The 20301-nt window shown below is 46.5% G+C and overlaps 57 non-coding genes across 57 annotated transcripts; all 57 read left to right on the top strand.

Moving 5' to 3' along the window:
* Nucleotides 1–56: 56 nt before the first annotated feature.
* TRNAT-AGU (transfer RNA threonine (anticodon AGU)) lies at nucleotides 57–130 on the top strand. The gene has a single exon. It is a non-coding gene; the product is annotated as a tRNA-Thr (tRNA).
* Nucleotides 131–565: 435 nt separating this feature from the next.
* On the top strand, nucleotides 566–639 carry TRNAT-AGU (transfer RNA threonine (anticodon AGU)). The gene has a single exon. It is a non-coding gene; the product is annotated as a tRNA-Thr (tRNA).
* Nucleotides 640–1072: 433 nt separating this feature from the next.
* Nucleotides 1073–1146, top strand: TRNAI-AAU (transfer RNA isoleucine (anticodon AAU)). The gene has a single exon. It is a non-coding gene; the product is annotated as a tRNA-Ile (tRNA).
* A 433-nt stretch (nucleotides 1147–1579) lies between these two features.
* TRNAT-AGU (transfer RNA threonine (anticodon AGU)) lies at nucleotides 1580–1653 on the top strand. The gene has a single exon. It is a non-coding gene; the product is annotated as a tRNA-Thr (tRNA).
* A 432-nt stretch (nucleotides 1654–2085) lies between these two features.
* TRNAT-AGU (transfer RNA threonine (anticodon AGU)) lies at nucleotides 2086–2159 on the top strand. The gene has a single exon. It is a non-coding gene; the product is annotated as a tRNA-Thr (tRNA).
* A 265-nt stretch (nucleotides 2160–2424) lies between these two features.
* Nucleotides 2425–2498, top strand: TRNAI-AAU (transfer RNA isoleucine (anticodon AAU)). The gene has a single exon. It is a non-coding gene; the product is annotated as a tRNA-Ile (tRNA).
* A 95-nt stretch (nucleotides 2499–2593) lies between these two features.
* TRNAI-AAU (transfer RNA isoleucine (anticodon AAU)) lies at nucleotides 2594–2667 on the top strand. Its single transcript has one exon. It is a non-coding gene; the product is annotated as a tRNA-Ile (tRNA).
* A 95-nt stretch (nucleotides 2668–2762) lies between these two features.
* Nucleotides 2763–2836, top strand: TRNAT-UGU (transfer RNA threonine (anticodon UGU)). The gene has a single exon. It is a non-coding gene; the product is annotated as a tRNA-Thr (tRNA).
* A 264-nt stretch (nucleotides 2837–3100) lies between these two features.
* On the top strand, nucleotides 3101–3174 carry TRNAT-AGU (transfer RNA threonine (anticodon AGU)). The gene has a single exon. It is a non-coding gene; the product is annotated as a tRNA-Thr (tRNA).
* Nucleotides 3175–3269: 95 nt separating this feature from the next.
* TRNAT-AGU (transfer RNA threonine (anticodon AGU)) lies at nucleotides 3270–3343 on the top strand. The gene has a single exon. It is a non-coding gene; the product is annotated as a tRNA-Thr (tRNA).
* A 436-nt stretch (nucleotides 3344–3779) lies between these two features.
* On the top strand, nucleotides 3780–3853 carry TRNAT-AGU (transfer RNA threonine (anticodon AGU)). Its single transcript has one exon. It is a non-coding gene; the product is annotated as a tRNA-Thr (tRNA).
* Nucleotides 3854–4287: 434 nt separating this feature from the next.
* Nucleotides 4288–4361, top strand: TRNAA-AGC (transfer RNA alanine (anticodon AGC)). Its single transcript has one exon. It is a non-coding gene; the product is annotated as a tRNA-Ala (tRNA).
* A 264-nt stretch (nucleotides 4362–4625) lies between these two features.
* Nucleotides 4626–4699, top strand: TRNAT-AGU (transfer RNA threonine (anticodon AGU)). Its single transcript has one exon. It is a non-coding gene; the product is annotated as a tRNA-Thr (tRNA).
* Nucleotides 4700–4963: 264 nt separating this feature from the next.
* On the top strand, nucleotides 4964–5037 carry TRNAT-AGU (transfer RNA threonine (anticodon AGU)). The gene has a single exon. It is a non-coding gene; the product is annotated as a tRNA-Thr (tRNA).
* Nucleotides 5038–5132: 95 nt separating this feature from the next.
* Nucleotides 5133–5206, top strand: TRNAT-AGU (transfer RNA threonine (anticodon AGU)). The gene has a single exon. It is a non-coding gene; the product is annotated as a tRNA-Thr (tRNA).
* A 433-nt stretch (nucleotides 5207–5639) lies between these two features.
* TRNAI-AAU (transfer RNA isoleucine (anticodon AAU)) lies at nucleotides 5640–5713 on the top strand. The gene has a single exon. It is a non-coding gene; the product is annotated as a tRNA-Ile (tRNA).
* Nucleotides 5714–5808: 95 nt separating this feature from the next.
* Nucleotides 5809–5882, top strand: TRNAT-AGU (transfer RNA threonine (anticodon AGU)). Its single transcript has one exon. It is a non-coding gene; the product is annotated as a tRNA-Thr (tRNA).
* Nucleotides 5883–6145: 263 nt separating this feature from the next.
* Nucleotides 6146–6219, top strand: TRNAT-AGU (transfer RNA threonine (anticodon AGU)). Its single transcript has one exon. It is a non-coding gene; the product is annotated as a tRNA-Thr (tRNA).
* Nucleotides 6220–6482: 263 nt separating this feature from the next.
* TRNAT-UGU (transfer RNA threonine (anticodon UGU)) lies at nucleotides 6483–6556 on the top strand. The gene has a single exon. It is a non-coding gene; the product is annotated as a tRNA-Thr (tRNA).
* Nucleotides 6557–6820: 264 nt separating this feature from the next.
* Nucleotides 6821–6894, top strand: TRNAT-AGU (transfer RNA threonine (anticodon AGU)). Its single transcript has one exon. It is a non-coding gene; the product is annotated as a tRNA-Thr (tRNA).
* Nucleotides 6895–6989: 95 nt separating this feature from the next.
* TRNAT-AGU (transfer RNA threonine (anticodon AGU)) lies at nucleotides 6990–7063 on the top strand. Its single transcript has one exon. It is a non-coding gene; the product is annotated as a tRNA-Thr (tRNA).
* Nucleotides 7064–7498: 435 nt separating this feature from the next.
* On the top strand, nucleotides 7499–7572 carry TRNAA-AGC (transfer RNA alanine (anticodon AGC)). Its single transcript has one exon. It is a non-coding gene; the product is annotated as a tRNA-Ala (tRNA).
* A 264-nt stretch (nucleotides 7573–7836) lies between these two features.
* On the top strand, nucleotides 7837–7910 carry TRNAT-AGU (transfer RNA threonine (anticodon AGU)). The gene has a single exon. It is a non-coding gene; the product is annotated as a tRNA-Thr (tRNA).
* Nucleotides 7911–8174: 264 nt separating this feature from the next.
* Nucleotides 8175–8248, top strand: TRNAT-AGU (transfer RNA threonine (anticodon AGU)). The gene has a single exon. It is a non-coding gene; the product is annotated as a tRNA-Thr (tRNA).
* Nucleotides 8249–8343: 95 nt separating this feature from the next.
* Nucleotides 8344–8417, top strand: TRNAT-AGU (transfer RNA threonine (anticodon AGU)). Its single transcript has one exon. It is a non-coding gene; the product is annotated as a tRNA-Thr (tRNA).
* A 433-nt stretch (nucleotides 8418–8850) lies between these two features.
* Nucleotides 8851–8924, top strand: TRNAI-AAU (transfer RNA isoleucine (anticodon AAU)). Its single transcript has one exon. It is a non-coding gene; the product is annotated as a tRNA-Ile (tRNA).
* A 95-nt stretch (nucleotides 8925–9019) lies between these two features.
* TRNAT-AGU (transfer RNA threonine (anticodon AGU)) lies at nucleotides 9020–9093 on the top strand. Its single transcript has one exon. It is a non-coding gene; the product is annotated as a tRNA-Thr (tRNA).
* A 263-nt stretch (nucleotides 9094–9356) lies between these two features.
* TRNAT-AGU (transfer RNA threonine (anticodon AGU)) lies at nucleotides 9357–9430 on the top strand. The gene has a single exon. It is a non-coding gene; the product is annotated as a tRNA-Thr (tRNA).
* Nucleotides 9431–9695: 265 nt separating this feature from the next.
* TRNAT-UGU (transfer RNA threonine (anticodon UGU)) lies at nucleotides 9696–9769 on the top strand. Its single transcript has one exon. It is a non-coding gene; the product is annotated as a tRNA-Thr (tRNA).
* Nucleotides 9770–10033: 264 nt separating this feature from the next.
* On the top strand, nucleotides 10034–10107 carry TRNAT-AGU (transfer RNA threonine (anticodon AGU)). Its single transcript has one exon. It is a non-coding gene; the product is annotated as a tRNA-Thr (tRNA).
* A 605-nt stretch (nucleotides 10108–10712) lies between these two features.
* TRNAA-AGC (transfer RNA alanine (anticodon AGC)) lies at nucleotides 10713–10786 on the top strand. The gene has a single exon. It is a non-coding gene; the product is annotated as a tRNA-Ala (tRNA).
* A 264-nt stretch (nucleotides 10787–11050) lies between these two features.
* On the top strand, nucleotides 11051–11124 carry TRNAT-AGU (transfer RNA threonine (anticodon AGU)). Its single transcript has one exon. It is a non-coding gene; the product is annotated as a tRNA-Thr (tRNA).
* Nucleotides 11125–11388: 264 nt separating this feature from the next.
* TRNAT-AGU (transfer RNA threonine (anticodon AGU)) lies at nucleotides 11389–11462 on the top strand. The gene has a single exon. It is a non-coding gene; the product is annotated as a tRNA-Thr (tRNA).
* A 95-nt stretch (nucleotides 11463–11557) lies between these two features.
* Nucleotides 11558–11631, top strand: TRNAT-AGU (transfer RNA threonine (anticodon AGU)). Its single transcript has one exon. It is a non-coding gene; the product is annotated as a tRNA-Thr (tRNA).
* Nucleotides 11632–11895: 264 nt separating this feature from the next.
* Nucleotides 11896–11969, top strand: TRNAI-AAU (transfer RNA isoleucine (anticodon AAU)). Its single transcript has one exon. It is a non-coding gene; the product is annotated as a tRNA-Ile (tRNA).
* Nucleotides 11970–12737: 768 nt separating this feature from the next.
* TRNAT-AGU (transfer RNA threonine (anticodon AGU)) lies at nucleotides 12738–12811 on the top strand. Its single transcript has one exon. It is a non-coding gene; the product is annotated as a tRNA-Thr (tRNA).
* A 264-nt stretch (nucleotides 12812–13075) lies between these two features.
* TRNAT-AGU (transfer RNA threonine (anticodon AGU)) lies at nucleotides 13076–13149 on the top strand. The gene has a single exon. It is a non-coding gene; the product is annotated as a tRNA-Thr (tRNA).
* A 433-nt stretch (nucleotides 13150–13582) lies between these two features.
* On the top strand, nucleotides 13583–13656 carry TRNAI-AAU (transfer RNA isoleucine (anticodon AAU)). The gene has a single exon. It is a non-coding gene; the product is annotated as a tRNA-Ile (tRNA).
* Nucleotides 13657–13751: 95 nt separating this feature from the next.
* On the top strand, nucleotides 13752–13825 carry TRNAT-AGU (transfer RNA threonine (anticodon AGU)). Its single transcript has one exon. It is a non-coding gene; the product is annotated as a tRNA-Thr (tRNA).
* Nucleotides 13826–14089: 264 nt separating this feature from the next.
* TRNAT-AGU (transfer RNA threonine (anticodon AGU)) lies at nucleotides 14090–14163 on the top strand. Its single transcript has one exon. It is a non-coding gene; the product is annotated as a tRNA-Thr (tRNA).
* A 432-nt stretch (nucleotides 14164–14595) lies between these two features.
* Nucleotides 14596–14669, top strand: TRNAT-AGU (transfer RNA threonine (anticodon AGU)). Its single transcript has one exon. It is a non-coding gene; the product is annotated as a tRNA-Thr (tRNA).
* A 264-nt stretch (nucleotides 14670–14933) lies between these two features.
* Nucleotides 14934–15007, top strand: TRNAI-AAU (transfer RNA isoleucine (anticodon AAU)). The gene has a single exon. It is a non-coding gene; the product is annotated as a tRNA-Ile (tRNA).
* Nucleotides 15008–15102: 95 nt separating this feature from the next.
* Nucleotides 15103–15176, top strand: TRNAI-AAU (transfer RNA isoleucine (anticodon AAU)). The gene has a single exon. It is a non-coding gene; the product is annotated as a tRNA-Ile (tRNA).
* Nucleotides 15177–15271: 95 nt separating this feature from the next.
* TRNAT-UGU (transfer RNA threonine (anticodon UGU)) lies at nucleotides 15272–15345 on the top strand. Its single transcript has one exon. It is a non-coding gene; the product is annotated as a tRNA-Thr (tRNA).
* Nucleotides 15346–15609: 264 nt separating this feature from the next.
* On the top strand, nucleotides 15610–15683 carry TRNAT-AGU (transfer RNA threonine (anticodon AGU)). Its single transcript has one exon. It is a non-coding gene; the product is annotated as a tRNA-Thr (tRNA).
* A 95-nt stretch (nucleotides 15684–15778) lies between these two features.
* TRNAT-AGU (transfer RNA threonine (anticodon AGU)) lies at nucleotides 15779–15852 on the top strand. Its single transcript has one exon. It is a non-coding gene; the product is annotated as a tRNA-Thr (tRNA).
* A 436-nt stretch (nucleotides 15853–16288) lies between these two features.
* Nucleotides 16289–16362, top strand: TRNAT-AGU (transfer RNA threonine (anticodon AGU)). The gene has a single exon. It is a non-coding gene; the product is annotated as a tRNA-Thr (tRNA).
* Nucleotides 16363–16796: 434 nt separating this feature from the next.
* Nucleotides 16797–16870, top strand: TRNAA-AGC (transfer RNA alanine (anticodon AGC)). The gene has a single exon. It is a non-coding gene; the product is annotated as a tRNA-Ala (tRNA).
* A 264-nt stretch (nucleotides 16871–17134) lies between these two features.
* On the top strand, nucleotides 17135–17208 carry TRNAT-AGU (transfer RNA threonine (anticodon AGU)). The gene has a single exon. It is a non-coding gene; the product is annotated as a tRNA-Thr (tRNA).
* Nucleotides 17209–17472: 264 nt separating this feature from the next.
* Nucleotides 17473–17546, top strand: TRNAT-AGU (transfer RNA threonine (anticodon AGU)). The gene has a single exon. It is a non-coding gene; the product is annotated as a tRNA-Thr (tRNA).
* A 95-nt stretch (nucleotides 17547–17641) lies between these two features.
* Nucleotides 17642–17715, top strand: TRNAT-AGU (transfer RNA threonine (anticodon AGU)). Its single transcript has one exon. It is a non-coding gene; the product is annotated as a tRNA-Thr (tRNA).
* Nucleotides 17716–18486: 771 nt separating this feature from the next.
* TRNAT-AGU (transfer RNA threonine (anticodon AGU)) lies at nucleotides 18487–18560 on the top strand. The gene has a single exon. It is a non-coding gene; the product is annotated as a tRNA-Thr (tRNA).
* A 432-nt stretch (nucleotides 18561–18992) lies between these two features.
* TRNAT-AGU (transfer RNA threonine (anticodon AGU)) lies at nucleotides 18993–19066 on the top strand. Its single transcript has one exon. It is a non-coding gene; the product is annotated as a tRNA-Thr (tRNA).
* Nucleotides 19067–19331: 265 nt separating this feature from the next.
* TRNAI-AAU (transfer RNA isoleucine (anticodon AAU)) lies at nucleotides 19332–19405 on the top strand. The gene has a single exon. It is a non-coding gene; the product is annotated as a tRNA-Ile (tRNA).
* Nucleotides 19406–19499: 94 nt separating this feature from the next.
* Nucleotides 19500–19573, top strand: TRNAI-AAU (transfer RNA isoleucine (anticodon AAU)). Its single transcript has one exon. It is a non-coding gene; the product is annotated as a tRNA-Ile (tRNA).
* A 95-nt stretch (nucleotides 19574–19668) lies between these two features.
* On the top strand, nucleotides 19669–19742 carry TRNAT-UGU (transfer RNA threonine (anticodon UGU)). The gene has a single exon. It is a non-coding gene; the product is annotated as a tRNA-Thr (tRNA).
* A 264-nt stretch (nucleotides 19743–20006) lies between these two features.
* On the top strand, nucleotides 20007–20080 carry TRNAT-AGU (transfer RNA threonine (anticodon AGU)). The gene has a single exon. It is a non-coding gene; the product is annotated as a tRNA-Thr (tRNA).
* The last annotated feature ends 221 nt before the right edge of the window (nucleotides 20081–20301 follow it).

Here is a 20301-nt window from a genome sequence, read left to right as displayed (position 1 = left end):
GAAGTTTAGTTCGAAATACTTCTGATGGTGTCACTGCCTGAACAAGACGCTGCACAAGCGCCGTGGCTTAGTTGGTTAAAGCGCCTGTCTAGTAAACAGGAGATTGTGAGTTCGAATCTCACCGGTGCCTCGAGAGTCAAGACAAACCTCTCTCCAGTTTTTTTTGTTTTCGAAGTTTAGTTCGAAATACTTCTGATGCTGTCCCTGCCTGAACAAGACGCTGCACAAGCGCCGTGGCTTAGTTGGTTAAAGCGCCTGTCTAGTAAACAGCAGATCCTGAGGTCGAATCTCACCGGTGCCTCGAGAGTCAAGACAAACGTCTTTCTAGTTTTTTGTTTTCGAAGTTCAGTTCGAAATACTTCTGATGGTGTCACTGCCTGAACAAGCCGCGGCGCAGGCGCCGTGGCTTAGTTAGTTAAAGCGCCTTTCTAGTAAACCGGAGATCGTGAGTTCAAATCTCACCAGTGCCGCGAGAGTCAAGACAAACGTCTCTCTAGTTCTTTGTTTTCTAAGATTAGTTCGAAATACTTCTGATGGTGTCACTGCCTGAACAAGACGCTGCGCAGGCGCCGTGGCTTAGTTGGTTAAAGCGCCTGTCTAGTAAACAGGAGGTCATGAGTTCGAATCTTACCGGTGCCTCGAGAGTCAAGACAAACGTCTCTCCAGTTTTTTGTTTTCGAATTTTAGTTCGAAATAATTCTGATGTTGTCACTGCCTGAACAAGACGCTGCGTAGGCGCTGTGGCTTGGATGGTTAAAGCGCCTGTCTAGTAAACAGGAGATCATGAGTTCTAATCTCACCGGTGCCTCGGAAGTCAAGACTAACGTCTCTCTAGTTTTTTGTTTTCGAAGTTTAGTTCGAAATAATTCTGATGGTGTCACTGCCTGAACAAGACGCTGCGCAGGCGCTGTGGCTTAGTTAGTTAAAGCGCGTGTCTAGTGAAAGGAAGATCGATAGTTTGAATCTCCCCTGTGCCTGGAGAGTCAAGACAAACGTCTCTCAAGTTTTTTGTTTTCGAAGTTTCGTTCGAAGTACTTCTGATAGTGTCACTGACTGAACAAGGCGCTGCGCAGGCGCCGTGGCTTAGTTAGTTAAAGCGCCTGTCTAATAAACAGGAAATCGTGAGTTCGAATCTCACCGGTGCCTCGAGAGTCAGGACAAACGGTTCTCTAGTTTTTTGTTTTCGAAGTTTTGTTCGAAGTACTTCTGATGGTGTCACTGACTGAACAAGGCGCTGCGCAGGCGCCGTGGCTTAGTTAGTTAAAGCGCATGTCTAGTAAACAGGAGATCGTGAGTTCGAATCTCACCGGTGCCTCGAGAGTCAAGACAAACGGTTCTGTAGTTTTTTGTTTTCGAAGTTTAGTTCGAAATACTTCTGATATTGTCACTGCCTGAACAAGACGCTGCGCAGGCGCGGTGGCTTAGTTGGTTAAAGCGCATGTCTAGTAAACAGGAGATCATTAATTCGAATCTCACTGGTGCCACGAGAGTCAAGACAAACGTCTGTCCAATTTTTTGTTTTCGAAGTTTAGTTCTAAATGCTTCTGATGGTGTCACTGCCTGAACAAGACGCTGCGCAGGCGCCGTGGCTTAGTTGGTTAAAGCGCCTGTCTAGTAAACAGGAGATCGTGAGTTCGAATCTCACCGGCGCCTCGAGAGTCAAGACAAACCTCTCTCTAGTTTTTTGTTTTCGAAGTTTAGTTCCAAATACTTCTGATGGTGTCACTGCCTGAACAAGACGCTGCGCAGGCGCCGTGGATTAGTTAGTTAAAGCGCCTGTCTAGTAAACAGGAGATCGTGAGTTTGAATCTCACCGGTGCCTCGGGAGTCAAGACTAACGTCTCTCTAGTTTTTTGTTTTCGAACATTCATGACTTCTTTGCGCAAACACGTACACGGACACAAGGAAAATAGGCAAACAACACGGGCGCTCGTGTTGTTTGCCTCTTTTCCTTGTGTCCGTGTACGTGTTTGCGCAAAGAAGTCATGATCGAGTACGAACTCGCCCAACTTTCAGTACTTTTGTTTTCGAAGTTTAGTTCGAAATACTTCTGATGGTGTCACTGCCTGAACAAAACGCTGCGCAGGCGCCGTGGCTTAGTTAGTTAAAGCGCCTGTCTAGTAAACAGGATATCGTGAGTTCGAATCTCACCGGTGCCTCGAGAGTCAAGACAAACCTCTCTCTAGTTTTTTTGTTTTCGAAGTTTAGTTCGAAATACTTCTGATGGTGTCACTGCCTGAACAAGACTCTGCAGAAGCGCCGTGGCTTAGTTGGTTAAAGAGCCTGTCTAGTAAACAGCAGATCGTGAGTTCGAATCTCACCGGTGCCTCGAGAGTCAAGACAAACGTCTCTCCAGTTTTTTGTTGTCGAAGTTTAGTTCGAAATAATTCTGATTGTGTCACTGCCTGAACAAGGCGCTGCGCAGGCGCCGTGGCTTAGTTAGTTAAAGCGCCTGTCTAATAAACAGGAAATCGTGAGTTCGAATCTCACCGGTGCCTCGAGAGTCAAGACAAACGTCTCTGAAGTTTTTTGTTTTCGAAGTTTCGTTCGAAGTACTTCTGATAGTGTCACTGACTGAACAAGGCGCTGCGCAGGCGCCGTGGCTTAGTTAGTTAAAGCGCCTGTCTAATAAACAGGAAATCGTGAGTTCGAATCTCACCGGTGCCTCGAGAGTCAAGACAAACGGTTCTCTAGTTTTTTGTTTTCGAAGTTTTGTTCGAAGTACTTCTGATGGTGTCACTGACTGAACAAGGCGCTGCGCAGGCGCCGTGGCTTAGTTAGTTGAAGCGCCTGTCTTGTAAACAGGAGATCGTGAGTTCGAATCTCACCGGTGCCTCGAGAGTCAAGACAAACGGTTCTCTAGTTTTTTGTTTTCGAAGTTTAGTTCGAAATACTTCTGTTGGTGTCACTGCCTGAACAAGACGCTGCGCAGGCGCCGTGGCTTAGTTGGTTAAAGCGCATGTCTAGTAAACAGGAGATCATTAATTCGAATCTCACCGGTGCCACGAGAGTCAAGACAAACGTCCGTCCAGTTTTTTGTTTTCGAAGTTTAGTTCTAAATGCTTCTGATGGTGTCACTGCCTGAACAAGACGCTGCGCAGGCGCCGTGGCTTAGTTGGTTAAAGCGCCTGTCTAGTAAACAGGAGATCGTGAGTTCGAATCTCACCGGCGCCTCGAGAGTCAAGACAAACCTCTCTCTAGTTTTTTGTTTTCGAAGTTTAGTTCGAAATACTTCTGATGGTGTCACTGCCTGAACAAGACGCTGCACAAGCGCCGTGGCTTAGTTGGTTAAAGCGCCTGTCTAGTAAACAGGAGATTGTGAGTTCGAATCTCACCGGTGCCTCGAGAGTCAAGACAAACCTCTCTCCAGTTTTTTTTTGTTTTCGAAGTTTAGTTCGAAATACTTCTGATGCTGTCCCTGCCTGAACAAGACGCTGCACAAGCGCCGTGGCTTAGTTGGTTAAAGCGCCTGTCTAGTAAACAGCAGATCGTGAGGTCGAATCTCACCGGTGCCTCGAGAGTCAAGACAAACGTCTTTCTAGTTTTTTGTTTTCGAAGTTCAGTTCGAAATACTTCTGATGGTGTCACTGCCTGAACAAGCCGCGGCGCAGGCGCCGTGGCTTAGTTAGTTAAAGCGCCTTTCTAGTAAACCGGAGATCGTGAGTTCAAATCTCACCAGTGCCTCGAGAGTCAAGACAAACGTCTCTCTAGTTCTTTGTTTTCTAAGATTAGTTCGAAATACTTCTGATGGTGTCACTGCCTGAACAAGACGCTGCGCAGGCGCCGTGGCTTAGTTGGTTAAAGCGCCTGTCTAGTAAACAGGAGGTCATGAGTTCGAATCTTACCGGTGCCTCGAGAGTCAAGACAAACGTCTCTCCAGTTTTTTGTTTTCGAATTTTAGTTCGAAATAATTCTGATGTTGTCACTGCCTGAACAAGACGCTGCGTAGGCGCTGTGGCTTGGATGGTTAAAGCGCCTGTCTAGTGAAAGGAAGATCGTGAGTTCGTATCTCACCTGTGCCTCGAGAGTCAAGACAAACGTCCCTCTAGTTTTTTGTTTTCGAAGTTTAGTTCGAAATACTTCTGATAATGTCATTACCTGAACAAAATGCTGCGCAGGCGCCGTGGCTTAGTTGGTTAAAGCGCATGTCTAGTAAACAGGAGATCATTAGTTCGAATCTCACCGGTGCCGCGAGAGTCAAGACAAACGTCTGTCTAGTTTTTTTGTTTTCGAAGTTTAGTTCTAAATGCTTCTGATGGTGTCACTGCCTGAACAAGACGCTGCGCAGGCGCCGTGGCTTAGTTGGTTAAAGCGCCTGTCTAGCAAACAGGAGATCGTGAGTTCGAATCTCACCGGTGCCTCGAGAATCAAGACTAACGGCTCTCTAGTTTTTTTGTTTTCGAAGGATTGTTCGAAATACTTCTAATGGTGTCACTGCCTGAACAAGACGCTGCGCAGGCGCCGTGGCCTATTTGGTTAAAGCGCCTGTCTAGTAAACTGGAAATCGTGAGTTCGAATCTCACCGGTGCCTCGAGAGTCAAGACAAACGTCTCTCTAGTTTTTGTTTTCGTAGTTTAGTTCGAAATACTTCTGATGGTGTCATTGCCTGAACAAGACGCCGCGCAGGCGCCGTGGCTTAGTTGGTTAAAGCGCCTGTCTAGTAAACAGGAGATCATGAGTTCGAATCTCACTGGTGCCTCGAAAGTCAAGACAAACGTCTCTCTAGTTTTTTGTTTTCGAAGTTTAGTTCGAAATAATTCTGATGGTGTCACTGCCTGAACAAGACGCTGCGCAGGCGCTGTGGCTTAGTTAGTTAAAGCGCCTGTCTAGTAAAAGGAAAATCGTGTGTTCGAATCTCACCTGTGCCTCGAGAGTCAAGAGAAACGTCTCTCAAGTTTTTTGTTTTCGAAGTTTAGTTCGAAATATTTCTGATGGTGTCACTGCCTGAAGAAGACGCTGCGCAGGCGCCGTGGCTTAGTTGGTTAAAGCGCCTGTCTAGTAAACAGGAGATCGTGAGTTGGAATCTCACCGGTGCCTCGAGTGTCAAGACAAACGTCTCTCTACTTTTTTGTTTTCGAAGTTTAGTTCGAAATACTTCTGATGGTGTCACTGCCTGAACAAGACGCTGCGTTGGCGCCGTGGCTTAGTTGGTTAAAGCGCCTGTCTAGTAAACAGGAGATCATGAGTTCGAATCTCACTGGTGCCTCGGAAGTCAAGACAAACGTCTCTCTAGTTTTTTGTTTTCGAAGTTTAGTTCGAAATAATTCTGATGGTGTCACTGCCTGAACAAGACGCTGCGCAGGCGCTGTGGCTTAGTTAGTTAAAGCGCCTGTCTAGTAAAAGGAAAATCGTGTGTTCGAATCTCACCTGTGCCTCGAGAGTCAAGAGAAACGTCTCTCAAGTTTTTTGTTTTCGAAGTTTAGTTCGAAATAATTCTGATGGTGTCACTGCCTGAATAAGACGCTGCGTAGGCGCTGTGGCTTAGTTAGTTAAAGCGCCTGTCTAGTAAAAGGAAAATCGTGTGTTCGAATCTCACCTGTGCCTGGAGAGTCAAGACAAACGTCTCTGAAGTTTTTTGTTTTCGAAGTTTCGTTCGAAGTACTTCTGATAGTGTCACTGACTGAACAAGGCGCTGCGCAGGCGCCGTGGCTTAGTTAGTTAAAGCGCCTGTCTAATAAACAGGAAATCGTGAGTTCGAATCTCACCGGTGCCTCGAGAGTCAGGACAAACGGTTCTCTAGTTTTTTGTTTTCGAAGTTTTGTTCGAAGTACTTCTGATGGTGTCACTGACTGAACAAGGCGCTGCGCAGGCGCCGTGGCTTAGTTAGTTAAAGCGCCTGTCTAGTAAACAGGAGATCGTGAGTTCGAATCTCACCGGTGCCTCGAGAGTCAAGACAAACGGTTCTCTAGTTTTTTGTTTTCGAACATTCATGACTTCTTTGCGCAAACACGTACACGGACACAAGGAAAATAGGCAAACAACACGGGCGCTCGTGTTGTTTGCCTCTTTTCCTTGTGTCCGTGTACGTGTTTGCGCAAAGAAGTCATGATCGAGTACGAACTCGCCCAACTTTCAGTACTTTTGTTTTCGAAGTTTAGTTCGAAATACTTCTGATGGTGTCACTGCCTGAACAAAACGCTGCGCAGGCGCCGTGGCTTAGTTAGTTAAAGCGCCTGTCTAGTAAACAGGATATCGTGAGTTCGAATCTCACCGGTGCCTCGAGAGTCAAGACAAACCTCTCTCTAGTTTTTTTGTTTTCGAAGTTTAGTTCGAAATAATTCTGATTGTGTCACTGCCTGAACAAGACGCTGCGTAGGGGCTGTGGCTTAGTTAGTTAAAGCGCCTGTCTAGTGAAAGGAAGATCGATAGTTTGAATCTCACCTGTGCCTCGAGAGTCAAGACAAACGTCCCTGAAGTTTTTTGTTTTCGAAGTTTTTCGAAGCACTTCTGATGGTGTCACTGACTGAACAAGGCGCTGCGCAGGCGCCGTGGCTTAGTTAGTTAAAGCGCCTGTCTTGTAAACAGGAGATCGTGAGTTCGAATCTCACCGGTGCCTCGAGAGTCAAGACAAACGGTTCTCTAGTTTTTTGTTTTCGAAGTTTAGTTCGAAATACTTCTGATGGTGTCACTGCCTGAACAAGACGCTGCGCAGGCGCCGTGGCTTAGTTGGTTAAAGCGCATGTCTAGTAAACAGGAGATCATTAATTCGAATCTCACCGGTGCCACGAGAGTCAAGACAAACGTCCGTCCAGTTTTTTGTTTTCGAAGTTTAGTTCTAAATGCTTCTAATGGTGTCACTGCCTGAACAAGACGCTGTGCAGGCGCCGTGGCTTAGTTGGTTAAAGCGCCTGTCTAGTAAACAGGAGATCGTGAGTTCGAATCTCACCGGCGCCTCGAGAGTCAAGACAAACCTCTCTCTAGTTTTTTGTTTTCGAAGTTTAGTTCGAAATACTTCTGATGGTGTCACTGCCTGAACAAGACGCTGCACAAGCGCCGTGGCTTAGTTGGTTAAAGCGCCTGTCTAGTAAACAGGAGATTGTGAGTTCGAATCTCACCGGTGCCTCGAGAGTGAAGACAAACCTCTCTCCAGTTTTTTTTGTTTTCGAAGTTTAGTTCGAAATACTTCTGATGCTGTCCCTGCCTGAACAGGACGCTGCACAAGCGCCGTGGCTTAGTTGGTTAAAGCGCCTGTCTAGTGAAAGGAAGATCGTGAGTTCGAATCTCACCTGTGCCTCGAGAGTCAAGACAAACGTCCCTCTAGTTTTTTGTTTTTGAAGTTTAGTTCGAAATACTTCTGATGGTGTCATTACCTGAACAAAATGCTGCGCAGGCGCCGTGGCTTAGTTGGTTAAAGCGCATGTCTAGTAAACAGGAGATCATTAGTTCGAATCTCACCGGTGCCGCGAGAGTCAAGACAAACGTCTGTCTAGTTTTTTGTTTTCGAAGTTTAGTTCTAAATGCTTCTGATGGTGTCACTGCCTGAACAAGACGTTGCGCAGGCGCCGTGGCTTAGTTGGTTAAAGCGCCTGTCTAGCAAACAGGAGATCGTGAGTTCGAATCTCACCGGTGCCTCGAGAATCAAGACTAACGGCTCTCTAGTTTTTTTGTTTTCGAAGTATTGTTCGAAATACTTCTAATGGTGTCACTGCCTGAACAAGACGCTGCGCAGGCGCCGTGGCCTATTTGGTTAAAGCGCCTGTCTAGTAAACTGGAAATCGTGAGTTCGAATCTCACCGGTGCCTCGAGAGTCAAGACAAACGTCTCTCTAGTTTTTGTTTTCGTAGTTTAGTTCGAAATACTTCTGATGGTGTCACTGCCTGAACAAGACGCCGCGCAGGCGCCGTGGCTTAGTTGGTTAAAGCGCCTGTCTAGTAAACAGGAGATCATGAGTTCGAATCTCACTGGTGCCTCGAGAGTCAAGACAAACGTCTCTCTAGTTTTTTGTTTTCGAAGTTTAGTTCGAAATAATTCTGATGGTGTCACTGCCTGAACAAGATGCTGCGCAGGCGCTGTGGCTTAGTTAGTTAAAGCGCCTGTCTAGTAAAAGAAAAATCGTGTGTTCGAATCTCACCTGTGCCTCGAGAGTCAAGAGAAACGTCTCTCAAGTTTTTTGTTTTCGAAGTTTAGTTCGAAATATTTCTGATGGTGTCACTGCCTGAAGAAGACGCTGCGCAGGCGCCGTGGCTTAGTTGGTTAAAGCGCCTGTCTAGTAAACAGGAGATCGTGAGTTGGAATCTCACCGGTGCCTCGAGTGTCAAGACAAACGTCTCTCTACTTTTTTGTTTTCGAAGTTTAGTTCGAAATACTTCTGATGGTGTCACTGCCTGAACAAGACGCTGCGTTGGCGCCGTGGCTTAGTTGGTTAAAGCGCCTGTCTAGTAAACAGGAGATCATGAGTTCGAATCTCACTGGTGCCTCGGAAGTCAAGACAAACGTCTCTCTAGTTTTTTGTTTTCGAAGTTTAGTTCGAAATAATTCTGATGGTGTCACTGCCTGAACAAGACGCTGCGCAGGCGCTGTGGCTTAGTTAGTTAAAGCGCCTGTCTAGTAAAAGGAAAATCGTGTGTTCGAATCTCACCTGTGCCTCGAGAGTCAAGAGAAACGTCTCTCAAGTTTTTTGTTTTCGAAGTTTAGTTCGAAATAATTCTGATGGTGTCACTGCCTGAATAAGACGCTGCGCAGGCGCTGTGGCTTAGTTAGTTAAAGCGCCTGTCTAGTAAAAGGAAAATCGTGTGTTCGAATCTCACCTGTGCCTGGAGAGTCAAGACAAACGTCTCTGAAGTTTTTTGTTTTCGAAGTTTCGTTCGAAGTACTTCTGATAGTGTCACTGACTGAACAAGGCGCTGCGCAGGCGCCGTGGCTTAGTTAGTTAAAGCGCCTGTCTAATAAACAGGAAATCGTGAGTTCGAATCTCACCGGTGCCTCGAGAGTCAGGACAAACGGTTCTCCAGTTTTTTGTTTTCGAAGTTTTGTTCGAAGTACTTCTGATGGTGTCACTGACTGAACAAGGCGCTGCGCAGGCGCCGTGGCTTAGTTAGTTAAAGCGCCTGTCTAGTAAACAGGAGATCGTGAGTTCGAATCTCACCGGTGCCTCGAGAGTCAAGACAAACGGTTCTCTAGTTTTTTGTTTTCGAACATTCATGACTTCTTTGCGCAAACACGTACACGGACACAAGGAAAATAGGCAAACAACACGGGCGCTCGTGTTGTTTGCCTCTTTTCCTTGTGTCCGTGTACGTGTTTGCGCAAAGAAGTCATGATCGAGTACGAACTCGCCCAACTTTCAGTACTTTTGTTTTCGAAGTTTAGTTCGAAATACTTCTGATGGTGTCACTGCCTGAACAAAACGCTGCGCAGGCGCCGTGGCTTAGTTAGTTAAAGCGCCTGTCTAGTAAACAGGATATCGTGAGTTCGAATCTCACCGGTGCCTCGAGAGTCAAGACAAACCTCTCTCTAGTTTTTTTGTTTTCGAAGTTTAGTTCGAAATAATTCTGATTGTGTCACTGCCTGAACAAGACGCTGCGTAGGGGCTGTGGCTTAGTTAGTTAAAGCGCCTGTCTAGTGAAAGGAAGATCGATAGTTTGAATCTCACCTGTGCCTCGAGAGTCAAGACAAACGTCTCTGAAGTTTTTTGTTTTCGAAGTTTCGTTCGAAGCACTTCTGATGGTGTCACTGACTGAACAAGGCGCTGCGCAGGCGCCGTGGCTTAGTTAGTTAAAGCGCCTGTCTTGTAAACAGGAGATCGTGAGTTCGAATCTCACCGGTGCCTCGAGAGTCAAGACAAACGGTTCTCTAGTTTTTTGTTTTCGAAGTTTAGTTCGAAATACTTCTGATGGTGTCACTGCCTGAACAAGACGCTGCGCAGGCGCCGTGGCTTAGTTGGTTAAAGCGCATGTCTAGTAAACAGGAGATCATTAATTCGAATCTCACCGGTGCCACGAGAGTCAAGACAAACGTCCGTCCAGTTTTTTGTTTTCGAAGTTTAGTTCTAAATGCTTCTAATGGTGTCACTGCCTGAACAAGACGCTGTGCAGGCGCCGTGGCTTAGTTGGTTAAAGCGCCTGTCTAGTAAACAGGAGATCGTGAGTTCGAATCTCACCGGCGCCTCGAGAGTCAAGACAAACCTCTCTCTAGTTTTTTGTTTTTGAAGTTTAGTTCGAAATACTTCTGATGGTGTCACTGCCTGAACAAGACGCTGCACAAGCGCCGTGGCTTAGTTGGTTAAAGCGCCTGTCTAGTAAACAGGAGATTGTAAGTTCGAATCTCACCGGTGCCTCGAGAGTGAAGACAAACCTCTCTCCAGTTTTTTTTTGTTTTCGAAGTTTAGTTCGAAATACTTCTGATGCTGTCCCTGCCTCAACAGGACGCTGCACAAGCGCCGTGGCTTAGTTGGTTAAAGCGCCTGTCTAGTGAAAGGAAGATCGTGAGTTCGAATCTCACCTGTGCCTCGAGAGTCAAGACAAACGTCCCTCTAGTTTTTTGTTTTCGAAGTTTAGTTCGAAATACTTCTGATGGTGTCATTACCTGAACAAAATGCTGCGCAGGCGCCGTGGCTTAGTTGGTTAAAGCGCATGTCTAGTAAACAGGAGATCATTAGTTCGAATCTCACCGGTGCCGCGAGAGTCAAGACAAACGTCTGTCTAGTTTTTTGTTTTCGAAGTTTAGTTCTAAATGCTTCTGATGGTGTCACTGCCTGAACAAGATGTTGCGCAGGCGCCGTGGCTTAGTTGGTTAAAGCGCCTGTCTAGCAAACAGGAGATCGTGAGTTCGAATCTCACCGGTGCCTCGAGAATCAAGACTAACGGCTCTCTAGTTTTTTTGTTTTCGAAGTATTGTTCGAAATACTTCTAATGGTGTCACTGCCTGAACAAGACGCTGCGCAGGCGCCGTGGCCTATTTGGTTAAAGCGCCTGTCTAGTAAACTGGAAATCGTGAGTTCGAATCTCACCGGTGCCTCGAGAGTCAAGACAAACGTCTCTCTAGTTTTTGTTTTCGTAGTTTAGTTCGAAATACTTCTGATGGTGTCACTGCCTGAACAAGACGCCGCGCAGGCGCCGTGGCTTAGTTGGTTAAAGCGCCTGTCTAGTAAACAGGAGATCATGAGTTCGAATCTCACTGGTGCCTCGAGAGTCAAGACAAACGTCTCTCTAGTTTTTTGTTTTCGAAGTTTAGTTCGAAATAATTCTGATGGTGTCACTGCCTGAACAAGATGCTGCGCAGGCGCTGTGGCTTAGTTAGTTAAAGCGCCTGTCTAGTAAAAGAAAAATCGTGTGTTCGAATCTCACCTGTGCCTCGAGAGTCAAGAGAAACGTCTCTCAAGTTTTTTGTTTTCGAAGTTTAGTTCGAAATATTTCTGATGGTGTCACTGCCTGAAGAAGACGCTGCGCAGGCGCCGTGGCTTAGTTGGTTAAAGCGCCTGTCTAGTAAACAGGAGATCGTGAGTTGGAATCTCACCGGTGCCTCGAGTGTCAAGACAAACGTCTCTCTACTTTTTTGTTTTCGAAGTTTAGTTCGAAATACTTCTGATGGTGTCACTGCCTGAACAAGACGCTGCGTTGGCGCCGTGGCTTAGTTGGTTAAAGCGCCTGTCTAGTAAACAGGAGATCATGAGTTCGAATCTCACCGGTGCCTCGGAAGTCAAGACTAACGTCTCTCTAGTTTTTTGTTTTCGAAGTTTAGTTCGAAATAATTCTGATGGTGTCACTGCCTGAACAAGACGCTGCGCAGGCGCTGTGGCTTAGTTAGTTAAAGCGCGTGTCTAGTGAAAGGAAGATCGATAGTTTGAATCTCCCCTGTGCCTGGAGAGTCAAGACAAACGTCTCTGAAGTTTTTTGTTTTCGAAGTTTCGTTCGAAGTACTTCTGATAGTGTCACTGACTGAACAAGGCGCTGCGCAGGCGCCGTGGCTTAGTTAGGTAAAGCGCCTGTCTAATAAACAGGAAATCGTGAGTTCGAATCTCACCGGTGCCTCGAGAGTCAGGACAAACGGTTCTCTAGTTTTTTGTTTTCGAAGTTTTGTTCGAAGTACTTCTGATGGTGTCACTGACTGAACAAGGCGCTGCGCAGGCGCCGTGGCTTAGTTAGTTAAAGCGCCTGTCTAGTAAACAGGAGATCGTGAGTTCGAATCTCCCCTGTGCCTGGAGAGTCAAGACAAACGTCTCTGAAGTTTTTTGTTTTCGAGGTTTCGTTCGAAGTATTTCTGATAGTGTCACTGACTGAACAAGGCGCTGCGCAGGCGCCTTGGCTTAGTTAGTTAAAGCGCCTGTCTGGTAAACAGGAAATCGCGAGTTCGAATCTCACCGGTGCCTCGAGAGTCAAGACAAACGGTTCTCTAGTTTTTTGTTTTCGAAGTTTTGTTTGAAGTACTTCTGATGGTGTCACTGACTGAACAAGACGCTGCGCAGGCGCCGTGGCTTAGTTAGTTAAAGCGCCTGTCTAGTAAACAGGAGATCATGAGTTCGAATCTCACCTGTGCCTCGAGAGTCAAGAGAAACGGCTCTCTAGTTTTTTGTTTTCGAAGTTTAGTTCGAAATACTTCTGATATTGTCACTGCCTGAACAAGACGCTGCGCAGGCGCCGTGGCTTACTCGGTTAAAGCGCCTTTCTAGTAAACAGGAGAACGTGAGTTTGAATATCACCGGTGCCTCGAAAGTCAAGACAAACGTCTCTCTACTTTTTATTCGAAGTTTAGTTCGAAATACTTCTGATGGCTTCACTGCCTGAACTAGACGCTGCGAAGGCGCCGTGGCTTAGTTGGTTAAAGCGCCTGTCTAGTAAACAGGAGAGCATGAGTTCGAATCTCACCGGTGCCTCGAGAGTCAAGACAAACGTCTCTCTAGTTTTTTGTTTTCGAAGTTTAGTTCGAAATAATTCTGATGGTGTCACTGCCTGAACAAGACGCTGCGCAGGCGCTGTGGCTTAGTTAGTTAAAGCGCCTGTCTAGTAAAAGGAAAATCGTGTGTTCGAATCTCACCTGTGCCTCGAGAGTCAAGAGAAACGTCTCTCAAGTTTTTTGTTTTCGAAGTTTAGTTCGAAATATTTCTGATGGTGTCACTGCCTGAAAAAGACGCTGCGCAGGCGCCGTGGCTTAGTTGGTTAAAGCGCCTGTCTAGTAAACAGGAGATCGTGAGTTGGAATCTCACCGGTGCCTCGAGTGTCAAGACAAACGTCTCTCTACTTTTTTGTTTTCGAAGTTTAGTTCGAAATACTTCTGATGGTGTCACTGCCTGAACAAGACGCTGCGTAGGCGCCGTGGCTTAGTTGGTTAAAGCGCCTGTCTAGTAAACAGGAGATCATGAGTTCTAATCTCACCGGTGCCTCGGAAGTCAAGACTAACGTCTCTCTAGTTTTTTGTTTTCGAAGTTTAGTTCGAAATAATTCTGATGGTGTCACTGCCTGAACAAGACGCTGCGCAGGCGCTGTGGCTTAGTTAGTTAAAGCGCGTGTCTTGTGAAAGGAAGATCGATAGTTTGAATCTCCCCTGTGCCTGGAGAGTCAAGACAAACGTCTCTCAAGTTTTTTGTTTTCGAAGTTTCGTTCGAAGTACTTCTGATAGTGTCACTGACTGAACAAGGCGCTGCGCAGGCGCCGTGGCTTAGTTAGTTAAAGCGCCTGTCTAATAAACAGGAAATCGTGAGTTCGAATCTCACCGGTGCCTCGAGAGTCAGGACAAACGGTTCTCTAGTTTTTTGTTTTCGAAGTTTTGTTCGAAGTACTTCTGATGGTGTCACTGACTGAACAAGGCGCTGCGCAGGCGCCGTGGCTTAGTTAGTTAAAGCGCCTGTCTAGTAAACAGGAGATCGTGAGTTCGAATCTCACCGGTGCCTCGAGAGTCAAGACAAACGGTTCTCTAGTTTTTTGTTTTCGAAGTTTCGTTCGAAATACTTCTGATATTGTCACTGCCTGAACATGACGCTGCGCAGGCGCGGTGGCTTAGTTGGTTAAAGCGCATGTCTAGTAAACAGGAGATCATTAATTCGAATCTCACTGGTGCCACGAGAGTCAAGACAAACGTCTGTCCAATTTTTTGTTTTCGAAGTTTAGTTCTAAATGCTTCTGATGGTGTCACTGCCTGAACAAGACGCTGCGCAGGCGCCGTGGCTTAGTTGGTTAAAGCGCCTGTCTAGTAAACAGGAGATCGTGAGTTCGAATCTCACCGGCGCCTCGAGAGTCAAGACAAACCTCTCTCTAGTTTTTTGTTTTCGAAGTTTAGTTCCAAATACTTCTGATGGTGTCACTGCCTGAACAAGACGCTGCGCAGGCGCCGTGGATTAGTTAGTTAAAGCGCCTGTCTAGTAAACAGGAGATCGTGAGTTTGAATCTCACCGGTGCCTCGGGAGTCAAGACTAACGTCTCTCTAGTTTTTTGTTTTCGAACATTCATGACTTCTTTGCGCAAACACGTACACGGACACAAGGAAAATAGGCAAACAACACGGGCGCTCGTGTTGTTTGCCTCTTTTCCTTGTGTCCGTGTACGTGTTTGCGCAAAGAAGTCATGATCGAGTACGAACTCGCCCAACTTTCAGTACTTTTGTTTTCGAAGTTTAGTTCGAAATACTTCTGATGGTGTCACTGCCTGAACAAAACGCTGCGCAGGCGCCGTGGCTTAGTTAGTTAAAGCGCCTGTCTAGTAAACAGGATATCGTGAGTTCGAATCTCACCGGTGCCTCGAGAGTCAAGACAAACCTCTCTCTAGTTTTTTTGTTTTCGAAGTTTAGTTCGAAATACTTCTGATGGTGTCACTGCCTGAACAAGACTCTGCAGAAGCGCCGTGGCTTAGTTGGTTAAAGAGCCTGTCTAGTAAACAGCAGATCGTGAGTTCGAATCTCACCGTGCCTCGAGAGTCAAGACAAACGTCTCTCCAGTTTTTTGTTGTCGAAGTTTAGTTCGAAATAATTCTGATTGTGTCACTGCCTGAACAAGGCGCTGCGCAGGCGCCGTGGCTTAGTTAGTTAAAGCGCCTGTCTAATAAACAGGAAATCGTGAGTTCGAATCTCACCGGTGCCTCGAGAGTCAAGACAAACGTCTCTGAAGTTTTTTGTTTTCGAAGTTTCGTTCGAAGTACTTCTGATAGTGTCACTGACTGAACAAGGCGCTGCGCAGGCGCCGTGGCTTAGTTAGTTAAAGCGCCTGTCTAATAAACAGGAAATCGTGAGTTCGAGTCTCACCGGTGCCTCGAGAGTCAAGACAAACGGTTCTCTAGTTTTTTGTTTTCGAAGTTTTGTTCGAAGTACTTCTGATGGTGTCACTGACTGAACAAGGCGCTGCGCAGGCGCCGTGGCTTAGTTAGTTGAAGCGCCTGTCTTGTAAACAGGAGATCGTGAGTTCGAATCTCACCGGTGCCTCGAGAGTCAAGACAAACGGTTCTCTAGTTTTTTGTTTTCGAAGTTTAGTTCGAAATACTTCTGATGGTGTCACTGCCTGAACAAGACGCTGCGCAGGCGCCGTGGCTTAGTTGGTTAAAGCGCATGTCTAGTAAACAGGAGATCATTAATTCGAATCTCACCGGTGCCACGAGAGTCAAGACAAACGTCCGTCCAGTTTTTTGTTTTCGAAGTTTAGTTCTAAATGCTTCTGATGGTGTCACTGCCTGAACAAGACGCTGCGCAGGCGCCGTGGCTTAGTTGGTTAAAGCGCCTGTCTAGTAAACAGGAGATCGTGAGTTCGAATCTCACCGGCGCCTCGAGAGTCAAGACAAACCTCTCTCTAGTTTTTTGTTTTCGAAGTTTAGTTCGAAATACTTCTGATGGTGTCACTGCCTGAACAAGACGCTGCACAAGCGCCGTGGCTTAGTTGGTTAAAGCGCCTGTCTAGTAAACAGGAGATTGTGAGTTCGAATCTCACCGGTGCCTCGAGAGTCAAGACAAACCTCTCTCCAGTTTTTTTTTGTTTTCGAAGTTTAGTTCGAAATACTTCTGATGCTGTCCCTGCCTGAACAAGACGCTGCACAAGCGCCGTGGCTTAGTTGGTTAAAGCGCCTGTCTAGTAAACAGCAGATCGTGAGGTCGAATCTCACCGGTGCCTCGAGAGTCAAGACAAACGTCTTTCTAGTTTTTTGTTTTCGAAGTTCAGTTCGAAATACTTCTGATGGTGTCACTGCCTGAACAAGCCGCGGCGCAGGCGCCGTGGCTTAGTTAGTTAAAGCGCCTTTCTAGTAAACCGGAGATCGTGAGTTCAAATCTCACCAGTGCCTCGAGAGTCAAGACAAACGTCTCTCTAGTTCTTTGTTTTCTAAGATTAGTTCGAAATACTTCTGATGGTGTCACTGCCTGAACAAGACGCTGCGCAGGCGCCGTGGCTTAGTTGGTTAAAGCGCCTGTCTAGTAAACAGGAGGTCATGAGTTCGAATCTTACCGGTGCCTCGAGAGTCAAGACAAACGTCTCTCTAGTTTTTTGTTTTCGAATTTTAGTTCGAAATAATTCTGATGTTGTCACTGCCTGAACAAGACGCTGCGTAGGCGCTGTGGCTTGGATGGTTAAAGCGCCTGTCTAGTGAAAGGAAGATCGTGAGTTCGTATCTCACCTGTGCCTCGAGAGTCAAGACAAACGTCCCTCTAGTTTTTTGTTTTCGAAGTTTAGTTCGAAATACTTCTGATGGTGTCATGACCTGAACAAAATGCTGCGCAGGCGCCGTGGCTTAGTTGGTTAAAGCGCATGTCTAGTAAACAGGAGATCATTAGTTCGAATCTCACCGGTGCCGCGAGAGTCAAGACAAACGTCTGTCTAGTTTTTTTGTTTTCGAAGTTTAGTTCTAAATGCTTCTGATGGTGTCACTGCCTGAACAAGACGCTGCGCAGGCGCCGTGGCTTAGTTGGTTAAAGCGCCTGTCTAGCAAACAGGAGATCGTGAGTTCGAATCTCACCGGTGCCTCGAGAATCAAGACTAACGGCTCTCTAGTTTTTTTGTTTTCGAAGGATTGTTCGAAATACTTCTAATGGTGTCACTGCCTGAACAAGACGCTGCGCAGGCGCCGTGGCCTATTTGGTTAAAGCGCCTGTCTAGTAAACTGGAAATCGTGAGTTCGAATCTCACCGGTGCCTCGAGAGTCAAGACTAACGTCTCTCTAGTTTTTGTTTTCGTAGTTTAGTTCGAAATACTTCTGATGGTGTCACTGCCTGAACAAGACGCCGCGCAGGCGCCGTGGCTTAGTTGGTTAAAGCGCCTGTCTAGTAAACAGGAGATCATGAGTTCGAATCTCACTGGTGCCTCGAGAGTCAAGACAAACGTCTCTCTAGTTTTTTGTTTTCGAAGTTTAGTTCGAAATAATTCTGATGGTGTCACTGCCTGAACAAGACGCTGCGCAGGCGCTGTGGCTTAGTTAGTTAAAGCGCCTGTCTAGTAAAAGGAAAATCGTGTGTTCGAATCTCACCTGTGCCTCGAGAGTCAAGAGAAACGTCTCTCAAGTTTTTTGTTTTCGAAGTTTAGTTCGAAATATTTCTGATGGTGTCACTGCCTGAAGAAGACGCTGCGCAGGCGCCGTGGCTTAGTTGGTTAAAGCGCCTGTCTAGTAAACAGGAGATCGTGAGTTGGAATCTCACCGGTGCCTCGAGTGTCAAGACAAACGTCTCTCTACTTTTTTGTTTTCGAAGTTTAGTTCGAAATACTTCTGATGGTGTCACTGCCTGAACAAGACGCTGCGTAGGCGCCGTGGCTTAGTTGGTTAAAGCGCCTGTCTAGTAAACAGGAGATCATGAGTTCGAATCTCACTGGTGCCTCGGAAGTCAAGACAAACGTCTCTCTAGTTTTTTGTTTTCGAAGTTTAGTTCGAAATAATTCTGATGGTGTCACTGCCTGAACAAGACGCTGCGCAGGCGCTGTGGCTTAGTTAGTTAAAGCGCCTGTCTAGTAAAAGGAAAATCGTGTGTTCGAATCTCACCTGTGCCTCGAGAGTCAAGAGAAACGTCTCTCAAGTTTTTTGTTTTCGAAGTTTAGTTCGAAATAATTCTGATGGTGTCACTGCCTGAACAAGACGCTGCGCAGGCGCTGTGGCTTAGTTAGTTAAAGCGCCTGTCTAGTAAAAGGAAAATCGTGTGTTCGAATCTCACCTGTGCCTCGAGAGTCAAGAGAAACGTCTCTCAAGTTTTTTGTTTTGGAAGTTTAGTTCGAAATATTTCTGATGGTGTCACTGCCTGAAGAAGACGCTGCGCAGGCGCCGTGGCTTAGTTGGTTAAAGCGCCTGTCTAGTAAACAGGAGATCGTGAGTTGGAATCTCACCGTTGCCTCGAGAGTCAAGACAAACGGTTCTCTAGTTTTTTGTTTTCAAAGTTTAGTTCGAAATACTTCTGATATTGTCACTGCCTGAACAAGACGCTGCGCAGGCGCGGTGGCTTAGTTGGTTAAAGCGCATGTCTAGTAAACAGGAGATCATTAATTCGAATCTCACCGGTGCCACGAGAGTCAAGACAAACGTCTGTCCAATTTTTTGTTTTCGAAGTTTAGTTCTAAATGCTTCTGATGGTGTCACTGCCTGAACAAGACGCTGCGCAGGCGCCGTGGCTTAGTTGGTTAAAGCGCCTGTCTAGTAAACAGGAGATCGTGAGTTCGAATCTCACCGGCGCCTCGAGAGTCAAGACAAACCTCTCTCTAGTTTTTTGTTTTCGAAGTTTAGTTCCAAATACTTCTGATGGTGTCACTGCCTGAACAAGACGCTGCGCAGGCGCCGTGGATTAGTTAGTTAAAGCGCCTGTCTAGTAAACAGGAGATCGTGAGTTTGAATCTCACCGGTGCCTCGGGAGTCAAGACTAACGTCTCTCTAGTTTTTTGTTTTCGAACATTCATGACTTCTTTGCGCAAACACGTACACGGACACAAGGAAAATAGGCAAACAACACGGGCGCTCGTGTTGTTTGCCTCTTTTCCTTGTGTCCGTGTACGTGTTTGCGCAAAGAAGTCATGATCGAGTACGAACTCGCCCAACTTTCAGTACTTTTGTTTTCGAAGTTTAGTTCGAAATACTTCTGATGGTGTCACTGCCTGAACAAAACGCTGCGCAGGCGCCGTGGCTTAGTTAGTTAAAGCGCCTGTCTAGTAAACAGGATATCGTGAGTTCGAATCTCACCGGTGCCTTGAGAGTCAAGACAAACCTCTCTCTAGTTTTTTTGTTTTCGAAGTTTAGTTCGAAATACTTCTGATGGTGTCACTGCCTGAACAAGACTCTGCAGAAGCGCCGTGGCTTAGTTGGTTAAAGAGCCTGTCTAGTAAACAGCAGATCGTGAGTTCGAATCTCACCGGTGCCTCGAGAGTCAAGACAAACGTCTCTCCAGTTTTTTGTTGTCGAAGTTTAGTTCGAAATAATTCTGATTGTGTCACTGCCTGAACAAGGCGCTGCGCAGGCGCCGTGGCTTAGTTAGTTAAAGCGCCTGTCTAATAAACAGGAAATCGTGAGTTCGAATCTCACCGGTGCCTCGAGAGTCAAGACAAACGTCTCTGAAGTTTTTGTTTTCGAAGTTTCGTTCGAAGTACTTCTGATAGTTTCACTGACTGAACAAGGCGCTGCGCAGGCGCCGTGGCTTAGTTAGTTAAAGCGCCTGTCTAATAAACAGGAAATCGTGAGTTCGAATCTCACCGGTGCCTCGAGAGTCAAGACAAACGGTTCTCTAGTTTTTTGTTTTCGAAGTTTTGTTCGAAGTACTTCTGATGGTGTCACTGACTGAACAAGGCGCTGCGCAGGCGCCGTGGCTTAGTTAGTTAAAGCGCCTGTCTTGTAAACAGGAGATCGTGAGTTCGAATCTCACCGGTGCCTCGAGAGTCAAGACAAACGGTTCTCTAGTTTTTTGTTTTCGAAGTTTAGTTCGAAATACTTCTGATGGTGTCACTGCCTGAACAAGACGCTGCGCAGGCGCCGTGGCTTAGTTGGTTAAAGCGCATGTCTAGTAAACAGGAGATCATTAATTCGAATCTCACCGGTGCCACGAGAGTCAAGACAAACGTCCGTCCAGTTTTTTGTTTTCGAAGTTTAGTTCTAAATGCTTCTGATGGTGTCACTGCCTGAACAAGACGCTGTGCAGGCGCCGTGGCTTAGTTGGTTAAAGCGCCTGTCTAGTAAACAGGAGATCGTGAGTTCGAATCTCACCGGCGCCTCGAGAGTCAAGACAAACCTCTCTCTAGTTTTTTGTTTTCGAAGTTCAGTTCGAAATACTTCTGATGGTGTCACTGCCTGAACAAGCCGCGGCGCAGGCGCCGTGGCTTAGTTAGTTAAAGCGCCTTTCTAGTAAACCGGAGATCGTGAGTTCAAATCTCACCAGTGCCTCGAGAGTCAAGACAAACGTCTCTCTAGTTCTTTGTTTTCTAAGATTAGTTCG

This window comes from Rhipicephalus microplus, unplaced genomic scaffold, assembly GCF_043290135.1.
Source record: "Rhipicephalus microplus isolate Deutch F79 unplaced genomic scaffold, USDA_Rmic scaffold_62, whole genome shotgun sequence".
Classification (NCBI taxonomy): domain Eukaryota; kingdom Metazoa; phylum Arthropoda; class Arachnida; order Ixodida; family Ixodidae; genus Rhipicephalus; species Rhipicephalus microplus.
Note: the sequence above shows the minus strand (reverse complement) of the source record. Positions and strands in the feature narration are given on the sequence as shown.